The 12,435-nt window shown below is 39.8% G+C and overlaps 1 protein-coding gene across 2 annotated transcripts in view; it reads left to right on the forward strand.

Moving 5' to 3' along the window:
- The window catches only part of TENM3 (teneurin transmembrane protein 3), a 1,264,289-nt gene that overhangs the window by 654,079 nt on the left and 597,775 nt on the right, over nucleotides 1-12,435 (forward strand). The gene's annotated exons all lie outside the window — the stretch shown is intronic.

A 12,435-nucleotide genomic window follows, 5' to 3' on the forward strand; every position in this document is an offset into this window, starting at 1 on the left:
CTGAAATCACCCAAAATGACACAGATTAAATGAGTCTAGATATATATTTAAAAGTACTTTTCTTTCGGGCCCAAAGAGTTATGTTCATACATTCACTGACGTAACTTAGAGTGCTTGCTGGATGTAGATCATCTTTTGCAACTTGGTGTGTAAGGACACATTTGAAGGACAGTGGTAAGCTTAGCATCCAGCTATATGAGCCCCCCAAAATGGCAGAAATGTGGGGTAGTATTGGTGCAATAACAAATTGCTACCTCATTAGACCCTGCAGAGTGTCACTTTCACATGCCTGCATATCCCACCTGGATGATTTACAAATTATTATTATTATTATTATTATTATTATTATTATTATTATTTTATTTATATTTATTAATCACCTCATAAAAATTATCTAGGTGGTATGGAGGTCATATGACATAGATCATTTTGGCCATGTAATAGCTGGTGTTATCATGGCTGTGCAAAGGTGGTAATAGGCCCTGGTCATGTGGAAAATATAGGTCCCATTTCAAAACACACACACACACACACACACACACACACACACACACACACTTTCAATAATCTTTACCAAAGGGTCCCTTTGCCTCTCCCAAGAGAATTCTGAGTAGGCCCCCTCGGCTCTTGCTCTGTTTTGGCCTGGGTGTTATTTGGTATCTGCCTCATGGCCACAAACAAGCAGTACTTATGTGGCCAAAGTCTATTCAAGACTCTCAGGATAATTTACCGTACAAAAGACAAATTCTTCAGAGCAAAAGGGAGAAGATGATTTTCGTTCTTGAAATTCCCAGATGAGCAGGCTAAGCAAGATGCTGGAAGTATAGGAAGGAGTGGATATGATGCAATTGCTAGGCAACTCCCAAGTACTGTCCCCTCACATGCTCATCCAGTTGGAGCCCAAGAGCAGTGTAGTCTTTCCTGGGTAGAAACACTGCCTGCAGTATAGCCCTGAGGTGTGCAGGCTTAAATGGGAATCCATTATGGTGTGAGATTCTACAGCCAGATGATACGTTTGCAGGAGAATCTCTGTGGCATGTGGGGCTTCTTGGCACTAAACTATTCCCCATGTGTTTGGCAGTGCCGCATATGTTTCTAGCTCTCTAACATCTTCTTTTTTGGCCAGATAAGTTTGTCTAAATCTGCAAAATATTTAGTCTGTTTCTGATGAATAATTCAAAAAATACCTAAGGATGAATTGCTTGAAATGTCTATAAAGTGTATTTGCATAATATTCTCCCTTTTCGTTTTGGACCAACTGTCCAGTTTTATAGTGCACTTTGATCTTCTTGTTGTAAATGTTGTTTAAAGAATGTTTGGGCGGCATTCATTAAATTTAACTAGACATAAGATTAAGACTGTGGTGCAATGCAGTGAGGATGAAGTCATTATACCAGCTGGAACACAGTGGTTTAAAAGATATGATAGAGGGAGCTGTGTTGTATCAAGGCAATACTTGGTAGAAAAGAAAATTTGTAAAAGGAGTTTGGTGAGTGCTGGAAGCAATCAAGAATGAAAATGGATGGAATCCAAAACATGCCTACTTAAAACTTTCTCTGTGGCTTAAGCAACAGCTCCAGCTATAAAGATAATCTGTTTGGTCTGGGAAAATGGCTTTTGTCCAGTTTTGTGCTTTTGTCTAAATAACTTAAGATCATCTTAAAAGCGGTGTTTGCTTTCCTCTGTTTTGACATTTCTTTTCATTCACTAAAAATTTTCCCAGTGCCTTATGTTACATTCTCAGTGATAAGCATGTCTAACTGGTAGAATTTCAGTGCCAGTTTGGCACTTTGAACTTGTGTCCTTATAGCATTCCACTGATGAGATTGTGATTTCCTAGAAGGTTTCTTGTTCTTGATAAATTACAAAAATTTGGGTCTTTTTTAGAGGTACCAGAAGGGAAGAATTTAAGTGTGATGTGTTCAGTGCAGGGGAGGGGAGGGCAGAATATTTATCCCTTTGAAATCCTATAGAAGACACTAACAATAATTGAATATTGAATTGAGCTCTAACTCATATATTTGGCTTGCGCTTTCCTGCCTGACTCACACGCTTTCACATTAAAAATAACTATGCACCCCAGATTCTGCAACCAAGACAGGACTGAATGGTTCAGCTCATATCAGATAATTTTGAGAGTGTGGGTGGGGGAATCATTTTCCTAATCTGGCCTGGGGGAAGAATGTACGTAGTTTGGAAAATCTGATCTGAAGTGATGCTTGAGAAACCGAGCTCAGAAGCCAGACCTTAAATGGGAGGGAAAAGGCAAGAAGACTTTGTTCCTACGTAACTTATCTTTCATTAATGTGCAGGGAAACTTGTGTATCACTGTGAATGCATGTGGTATGGAGAGGCTTATTGCTTCACTCCCCGCGCTGAGATAGGAGTGAGTATCTTCAGTACACAACCCTGATATGAGCCTTGGGGGGAGGAGTTCCCATTAGCAGTAATGAAGAATTAAACCCCCCCCCTTAACTCATAGCCCCATAGCGACATCACACTACCTTCACAGTGAGATTTGAGCTCCTTTGCCCCTGTAAATTAGTTAAGGAAATGTTGCTGTTTGTTATTTAAGAGAACATTTATTTTGGTTAGTAGGACTCTGGGCTTGATGCTTTTCTGTGCTGGCAGCTTTGAACAAGCATACGAAGGAAGTATTTTAGTTAAGAGAATCTATGCTTTGCCAAATGATTTTTTTTTTAAATGCACATCAGGAGAACTGTGGGACCAACACTTGAAGGATACAAATATGATGCTTCCTTCAAGAGAAATCTTTAGGAATATGAAAAATGCAAGTATACAGATTAACTGAGAATTCATACCATCTGAGTGTTCCTATTTATCAGAGGTAGTTCTGGAAGCTGTCACTGATAAATCTTTGTACCTGTTTTGCCTCTTAAAGACCAGTTTTGAATAAAAAAATAGGATTCACCAGCTTTCTTTTCACTATGTTAAGCAAACTGACAATTAAAATGAATTACTATGGGCAGTTTACTAATATATCCTCTTTCAGAAACCAGAGCACAACACCCTTTACAAAAGAAGATTAAAACCTACAGCTTGGCTTGCCAACTTTCCAGTTGGCCTCTATGGTTGTGCCTTTTTCAGCAGTGTAATCTGCAATGATCAGAAATGTGCTGTGATGAAGCCACTGTTAAAGAAGCAGCATAGCAGACAGAGATGAGACTTCATAAGTTTGTAATATTGGATCTTGGTGAGGCAACAGTACACTAGTATCTGTGAAAAGAGTATGGGTATGAGGTTTACCTATATCCAGATCAGAAAGAAGCATCATTGTTTGCTTCTAGTTTGATAAGAAAGATTTTAATGTCCAGAGGCTGAAAAAGCCAGCTATTTGTTTTGTTGGCTATATATCAAGCAAGATCTAAATGATTTCCCAGTGCATATGCCCTCGTTTAGGGAATCTGTGGTTATACAGAAATTGGTACTATTCTCAGGTGGAGAGTTGGAATTGTAACATTGTGCCAAATTCCCATAAGCTGGCACTGCAGCACATGCATTCTCAAAACTCCCGTGGCAGCATATAATTGTTTAGCATTTATGCAGCCATTAATATGACAATAGTTGTGAGCCTTCTCAGCATAAATGTAATCCTCCAAATGTCAAATCAATGCAGTGCTATCTCACTTGACTCAGTGATAAACTACATAGAATGCTGGGAATTATAATATTTGGAGGTGATGAGGTTCTACCCAGTTAGTGCTCTCTTCTAGTGTGTCCATGATTTGACCATCTACTCTCTAAAGGGTTGTTGACAACCTCACATTATTTTACTCTGAATTAATTAGTCTGACATTATCATTACCTTTTGCTCTGTCTTCATACTCACTAATGAATTTGGGCACTTTCTCAGACCATTTAATGCAGGTAAATTAACACCATAAGTCAATGTGTTCAAAAAAATGCATATGAACATACTTCTGTGCATAGGGAGCAGTACTTAGAGGGTTCATTTAAAAAAGAAATTAGTTATATTTCACCCTCTCCAAAATGGAATTAATCCTTTTTCAGTTCAATTTATAGATTAATTCATAATTCATTCACAAGATCCTCAGAACTTTTTCAGCCTTCAGAATTTTACAAGCTGCTCTTCTAAATTATATAATATACATTAAAAGGCTAAGAAAACATTTTCTTATTTTTCCTAACAATAATGATTTTTAGAATTAAACGGTGGCATCACTTTTCAGATAGGTAAAAATGTAAACACAAGAACCACAATGGAACAGAAAGTTTCGTACAGTGCATGCTAATGGTAAATGGAGCCAGAGCAAAACTGGGTGAGGATATGCAGGCAAAAGGAGGCAGAGTTTTGAATGTGACTCTTACTTTTGTACAGTTGGCTATTGTTCCAGCCACACAAGTGTCAGCAGTTTCAATAGGGCAGGGTATAAATAAATTACTACTACTACTACTACTACTACTACTACTACTACTACTGTGCTATAGAACCAGTACATCTTTCTGCCCTGTATCCAGGCAAACAAGATGCATTATCACAGTTAACTGACACACTGCAGCCAATCAAAGTATTTGAGGGTGCAAAGCAAAATGAGTGAGAGAGATGAACTGGAGAAAGTGAGTGTGGCCTGAGAAGATTCCAGAGGGCAGGATACACAGTCATGGAGGATGGCATTCAGCCCCCAGGTCTGAGGTTCCCCATCCCTCACATAGATATTCACAGTTAGTTCTGCAATATTGTCACTGGAGGGCAAGAAAATCATTATACAATGTCATGGCAGCCAGGTAAAAGTCACTTCACACATATTTGTCTCTCCAGCTGCATTGTACCTGAAGCATCAAGCAAAGTAGAATCAGATGTACAGCCTGTGAAGAAGATTGCAAAGTTTGGCATCTGTTATGGCTAGGCAGAGTGAATATTTTCACCGATGACAGATTTGTTCTGACCTAATCTGTCAAAATCACTGTGCCTGTGTCGTTATTCACAGCTGGTGGGCAGTTTGTTTTTTTAATGTTTTACGTTCCTTACCGGCATTCTAGTGATTGCAACTAGAAACTATCACGTTTTGGTACACAGCAGCCCCTTTTGTCATAGACCATTTGATCAAAACCGTGCAGTTTGGTCTTGCAGACCAACATGGCCTACATATTGATATTCAATGTTCACCTGCATCTATACAAGCTTTATAAAGGTATAACATATTTGAAGTTGGAAGAATAAGATGTTGCTCTATACCCGCTGTTTATGTTTTGTGTATGTATGTATTTCTAAAAAAGCAAGGATATTTTCAGCTAAAGAAAGAAAATTCATATTATTTCTACTCTAAAACCTATTTCCATTAACTAACATATAACACAGAAGCTATTTGAATATTTGCAACACCAAATGGTTATCACTCATTTGTGTTCTATTAATTTTTTGTTTGCGTTTATTTCTGTATTATTTTGTCATACTCTGAAATGATCCAGTTTTGTTTTTGCATTTCCTGAGAGCCTTTATTTTTACCCCTATGAAATGACAATTACCTAGTCTGTGAGATTCATTAGACTCTGTGTCTTGTGGAATTATTTATTAGTAGGAAAATTAAGCATATGCTCATTATGTTGGCAGCTAGTTTAGCTTTAAACTCAGATGTTGTTGCCTGTAGTTAAAGCATATTGCATTAATTCATAAATAATATTTTGAAGTTGAGCTACAAAAAACATAATCTGTCCATCTAGGTAGATAATTCTTACTCTTTCAAAATAAGCAACTAAAGTATTTACACTAATAGCAATGCAAGCATTTTATGAAACTGGAGAGCTGGGCTGACAGTGAGATATGACAACCTAAATGTGCCAATTAGATCAGAAATTTCATCAAGAGTGCATAGAGAGCCAACCTGAGTCACAACTTTCCAGATTTCAGTTTTGAATTTAGTTTTAAATGCCAGGGCTGAATCCTTGCCCATGTGAAGCAATAAAAACAGAGTGCCAATGAATATATTCAGACAGTATCTTATTCACCGCTAGTTAAGCCTGGCGTGCTGTGGTCCATGGGGTCACAAAGAGTCGGACACGACTAAACGACTAAACAACAACAACAAGTTAAGACATTGTACCCCAGTACACCTAGGATTATGGGACCATGTTCTGTTTTCTTGGTTTATCCAGGCTTTGCTATTGGAGCTTGGGTGGCCAAGGAATCTGTTCCTTCAGCAGTGAAACAGCTTGGACTGACAGCTGGAGACTATAGCCCTTCCTGGCTCTCTGCCAGATCTTGATCTGGGCAGATACTTACATTTAATTCCTCCTCCTCCCATGTAGACTCTCATGTACACTTTGTCAGTGGCCATGAAGCCTCTGCCTGCCTCACAGTCTCCTCTGCTCCTGTGACCCTGAAGGGGACAAATGGGAGTCCAAGGAACCCAGGCAATTCAGAATTGCCTGGAATGGTATCTTTCAGCCATCAGGGGTGTTAATCCTGTGAGGCCCTCCATCATAGGCTCATGTTGTATATACAGTGGTACCTCGGGTTAAGTACTTAATTCGTTCCGGAGGTCCGTTCTTAACCTGAAAGTGTTCTTAACCTGAAGCACCACTTTAGCTAATGGGGCCTCCTGCTGTCACCACGCCGCCGGAACACAATTTCTGTTCTCATCCTGAAGCAAAGTTCTTAACCTGAGGGTTAAGCGGGTTAGCAGAGTCTGTAACCTGAAGCAAATGTAACCCGAGGTACCACTGTATGTGTAAATAAATCATATGTCATACGGACACCATAGTCTCTGCTGTCCCTCATTCTTAGGAAACTGAACCCCAGGTAAGCGCCCAGAACCCCTGGAATATTGCACTGCTCAGAGATTGGGGTGGTGTGCAACAATATATAGTGAACTATAAGAACACTTTTACTTTCATAATTATTTTTCTGACATAAAAAAATTGTCCAGTAGCACCTTTTCTGATATGTTCAACTTTGGTGAAATTTTGTTCCTTCACTGTAATTTTTTAGGGTGCTTTCATTCATCATATGAATTGACTTTCTGTGACCAAAGTTGTTCTGTGTGAGAACAACTGTGTATATCACAAAACAGATGGATCACTATAGTGATGCCTGGTATGTCAGCCTAAGACTGTAACTGACCCTTGTTATTTCTGAGAAAGCAAAAGGGAAATCTCTGCCTGAATTGGCCTGACGCAAAAAGGAGATACAGCACATGTCAGACCAGACCCTAAGTGGAATTCACCACACCTACTACAATGTCTCATAAAGACGCAGAGCATAGTTCTGCAAACAGTGAATCACTTCACAGACATGTTGTGATTCGCTTAAACACCAGAGCATGGTGCCAGCCAATGCTTATAAGATCAAGAAAAGAATTATATAGAGATGTATGAAAAGCTTCGAAGAATTGAAACCCTGTTTTTAAAAAGAAAGGAAAAGAAAAGAAAAGCTGCCTTTGAAATGACTTCAGATTTTTTGCCTCAGTAGGACTTTTCAAATTTCCATAGTACAGTGTTTCCCAACCTTGTGCCTCCAGCTGTTTTTGAACTACAACTCCCATCATCCCTGACTAGCAAGACCAGTGGCAAGGGATGATGGGAATTGTAGTCCAAAACTAGCTGGAGGCACAAGGTTGGGAAACACTGCCATAGTATACATTTGCCTTGCAACATTGGGAACAATCCTGACATCACATCACAATCTTCCATCACTTTTCCTTTCATTCAAATCTAGTATTCCATCTCTCTGAATGATGTAAACTGCCTTCTGCTTTCTAGCACTCCAACCTCCTTCCAGGGTCACTGAAGTTGGAGGTGGGGAGAACAGAACATCCCCCAGAGCCTCCACTCCAATTTCCCACCTAAATAAGGACCACAATGTTCTTATCCACAAGACACCTGCTGTGTCAAATAATTTTGAGGCCTGCAAAAAAGTGATGCAGATAGATCAGCAAAGTCAGGAGGAAGAGACACTGAAAGTCCAGTTTGAAACCAGTACCAGTTGAAAGGGCAATCACCTTTCCGTCATTTAAAAGACTTCAGGTTTTCCCCCATGAATACCCTAGCAGCATATGGAGTTCTTATTACGGAGCTGTCAATAAAGGCAAAATAGTGAGTGAAAAATCAAATGAAATAACCTGAAAATAGATTTTAAAAATGGGGAAATTAAGTTATGATGTCAAAATCCTGTCAGCCAGTGGGGTTGGGGGTTCAGTCTTTCTCTGGCATTACAGGTTTCAGCTAACTTTAAAATGCCTAAAAGTCCATAAAAATGCAAGTTATAGGGGAACCATATATAAAGTTATGGTTCCTTTTTTCTACAGCTATTAACACACACACAGCTTTATTGCGGTCCATAGACCCAAAATACACAGTACAATAATAGACTATATATTAATAGTTATTAAGGTGTAAGTTTGGCCTTGCTAGCCAGCAGGGGAGCTTTTAGTCTGTGCCTACTGATTTCTGATTTTTACTGCCTCTGAGAAGAATCTTGCTATAGCCAATGTAATAGTATCAATCCTATCCTCAGTGAGAACCTTGATATAAAAAGTATCAGCAATTCCAGGTTATTCTGTTAATATTGGATTGATTAGATGCTGTCCAACCTGATTATACAGACAACAGTGTAATAAAATTTGTTTCATACATTCAACATCCTGGGAACATGGGCATAGCCTATCTTGGTATGGGACACCAGCCAATCTTCCCCTCAGCACTTCAGATGGTAAAACATTTAATCTGGTTTTAGAAAACAGATGACAATAGCTAGATATGGTCAAATTCTTAAGGTAGGGTGATAACAAAAACCTTGTAGGTAATGGATTCCTGACACAGATGGGCCACAGGTCACATGTGAGCAAGATCATAATCACTAAAGGCAGTATCCCATAACATCTGTTTCACAGTTTTGAGGCCAGTATCATACCCCAGGTGGGAAGGAAAAGATGGTGAAAGACCTATTGAGGAGGCCTTACACACTATGGTTTTTGACCAGGATCTGTTGTACTTCTCATTTATCAAATGAAGGGCTATTAACTAAGTGTTGGCAACACATTGAATTTTAAACTTCAGGTGAAATCCCAATTGCAAAACATATATATGTAAGATCGACCACACATAAAACACCCATGCTTTCAGATTGTTATTGTTGTTTAGTCGTTTAATCATGTCCGACTCTTCGTGACCCCATGGACCAGAGCACGCCAGGCACTCCTGTCTTCCACTGCCTCCCGCAGTTTGGTCAAACTCATGCTGGTAGCTTCGAGAACACTATCCAACCATCTCATCCTCTGTCGTCCCCTTCTCCTTGTGCCCTCCATCTTTCCCAACATCAGGGTCTTTTCCAGGGAGTCTTCTCTTCTCATGAGGTGGCCAAAGTATTGTAGCCTCAGCTTCAGGACCTGTCCTTCCAGTGAGCACTCAGGGCTGATTTCCTTCAGAATGGATAGGTTTGATCTTCTTGCAGTTCAGGGGACTCTCAAGAGTCTCCTCCAGCACCATAATTCAAAAGCATCAATTCTTTGGCGATCAGCCTTCTTTATGGTCCAGCTCTCCCTTCCATACATCACTACTGGAAAAACCATAGCTTTAACTATACGGACCTTTGTTGGCAAGGTGATGTCTCTGCTTTTTAAGATGCTGTCTAGGTTTGTCATTGCTTTTCAGATTACCTCACTTCAACTCAAACAATGCTTCCCAATGGTGGCTGTTCAAATGAGGGAATTTTGAGTAGTGTTTTGATTTGTACTGTAAAACTAAACCACAGCTCATGTGTACTTCAGGGTAGTTGCTGAGTAACACTCATTAATTTCAAAGGAATTTTGAAGACTGCTTGAAGTACATGATGTGCAGATTATAGGCCAGGAAGCAGCTTGGGTTTTCTTCACACAAGTGAACAACATGTGTACCCAAAGGAAGAATAGGCTGCAAAGGTAAAATACGTCCAGTCAGATAACAATCTATTATGGTAACTGTCCAATTGCTTGTCATATTAATAAGGGGGTTGCTTTAATTAAGCAATAAGACATGACAGGTGTGAATTACAATCTAATCATTTTTATTCAGGGTATTGTTAGGCAAGAGGCCAAAGGCCAAGTGCCATTCAGTGCGGGTGGCATAAATTATTGCTCGGTAATCTAAATGCAATATTGCAATTATGAAAAATGTTTTTTTTAATCTTTTTCAAATAAGAATGTAAAGAAATATTTATATAGGTTATATTTTTCACTGAAACTATGTGGTTCATTGTTCACCCATACACCTCTTTGAAGGCCTCTCATTTGTAAAGCCCTTAAAATTCATCTCAGGTCACAAAGAAAGTAACTTGTTTTAAAAACCTGCATTTTAAAAATCTCTCTTTCTAGCAGCATCAAAGGGGATGTCAATGGGGAAAGAACTGAACAGCAGGAAAGAGAATGTTCCTACTGGTTTTATCTGCTACAGAGCCCTGAAGACAGTAAAACTTCAAATGGAGGCAATCATTTTGAAAAAAGTTTTGCGTTGATATAGTTTTGTCTCCTTCTACTCAGATAGGACTGACAACCCCAAAGCAGCTTCTCTTCCCCCACCCCACCCCACCTGTCATGTATGGTGCACACCAACCTTTTTTCATTTACATGCAATCATTTAGGATATCTAGACAGTTTACCTTTTTTTGTTATGAACTAACCTATTATCACATTTCCTGCTTTGGAACCCACTTTGATTTCATTCTTCATCTCAAGGTCACTCTTTGGAGGGTGGGCTGGTATCACCATCTGGCATCCACAATTCTGTGAAGGAGTCTGCTCCTTTGTGGGGTTCTCACTTGTTGACCGATATGCTCTCTTTGAAATGCAGCGTGACACCACTTACCACACACGCTTCCCTGTCATTCCTATTTTTAGAGATAATAGTGTCTCACTAGGTCCCTCCATTCAAGCTTCCATTATGCCCACTATATTTATGCTCTGCTTTGAAACCAAGCTCTACAGTGTCATCACCATCACCATCACCTATAATAATACAGTGTCTCCCTCCAGAGGTCTCTGGCACGTGGATTGTACACTATGGGACTTGGGCTACTTTGAATTGTTATGATATGCCCCTGTACTTTCTTTATTCTACTCCTCTTCCATTTGGACAAGCAAAAACATTTTCGCAATATATCCTAACATTATATATCCAAAACTGGACCCTCCTCAGCTCCTGTTGGCTTTTCTCCAGCAATAAGCCTAAAAGCTGCTCTTTTTTTTTTTTTTATCTCAACAGCCTGCTTCCATTTCTGGTTCAAGTGGAGCCTGCTTTTTTTGCACAGGCCTGTCTTGTTGCAAAACATTCCCCAGTACCAGTAAATCCAAATAACTCTTCCTGACACCACTGTCTGATCCATTCATGTCAGGCTGGTTCTGTACAGGCAAAACTACATTGAACATCCTGGCTTTCAGCCTCTTATTTAGCAACCCAACTCTTTCTTCCAGGACGGTAGGGCAGGGCAGGGCAGGGCAGGGCATCATAACCACTGACTTATTCATGACCACTTACTCCTCCCCAGCTCTGTCTGTCAGGTTTTCTAGATGTCACATGATATCTGTATCTTTCATACAAGGCAGGCAAGTCATGATGCAGTCAGCATGCATTTCACAAACTCACCTATCAGTGTGCCTAATGACTGAATTATCTACTACAATAAGCCCTCCACCCCCAAATAGCATAGCTGCTCATCCCAAAAATAATTGGTTCCTTCTAAAGGATTATTTCCTTCTTCTTCTGAGTGTTACCATCCTTCCCCGAAGACACACTATAAGAGCAGATGAGATGCCACCTTGGCAGTGGAAAGCTGCTACTACATTCCTGAAGGTTTCATCCACCAATCTACCTGCCTCTCTCAGCTTCACCAAGTCAGTTACCTTAGCCTCAAGGAAAGAAATTGTGTTCCCTGAAGAGCATACAGCTAGTATTCAAAAGGCAGGTAGCTGTACATGTGCAACTCTGTACAACATACTGGACATTCTGCACACCCCTGCTGGATTTCTACCTGCATCCCTATTATTGTTGGTTGTTGATAATTTACTTTGAAGTTTGGGATATGTTAGGTCAGAAGCAAGGAGGGCATAATCTGGCCTGGCCTTTCCCTGCTGCCCAATTTGCCCTGCTACCTAACTCCGTTCTTACCTTGTTGCTTCATTATTGAGGCCAATAATGCTGGGATTCCACTCTTGGTCATAGAGTTTGTATGATGACCAGGAAAACACCCCCTTAAATTAAGTTATGAAACACAATGGGTGATAAAGTGTGTGTAGTATATGCTTTCATTCCGAAATAGGAATGCGATTAAGATTTGATTTGCAGTGACCTATCTTCTCACAAAAGAAGAAAGGAAAGGATTTGGATATGGAATCTAAAAATAGTTACATGTTAATTTAATAACTAGGCAGGTTTTATTCCATCTGCCAAGAAGAATTTGAAAACCATTTCCTGCTGCCACTCACA

The sequence above is a fragment of the Podarcis melisellensis genome (genome assembly GCF_964234715.1).
Source record: "Podarcis melisellensis genome assembly, chromosome: 9".
Lineage (NCBI taxonomy): Eukaryota > Metazoa > Chordata > Lepidosauria > Squamata > Lacertidae > Podarcis > Podarcis melisellensis.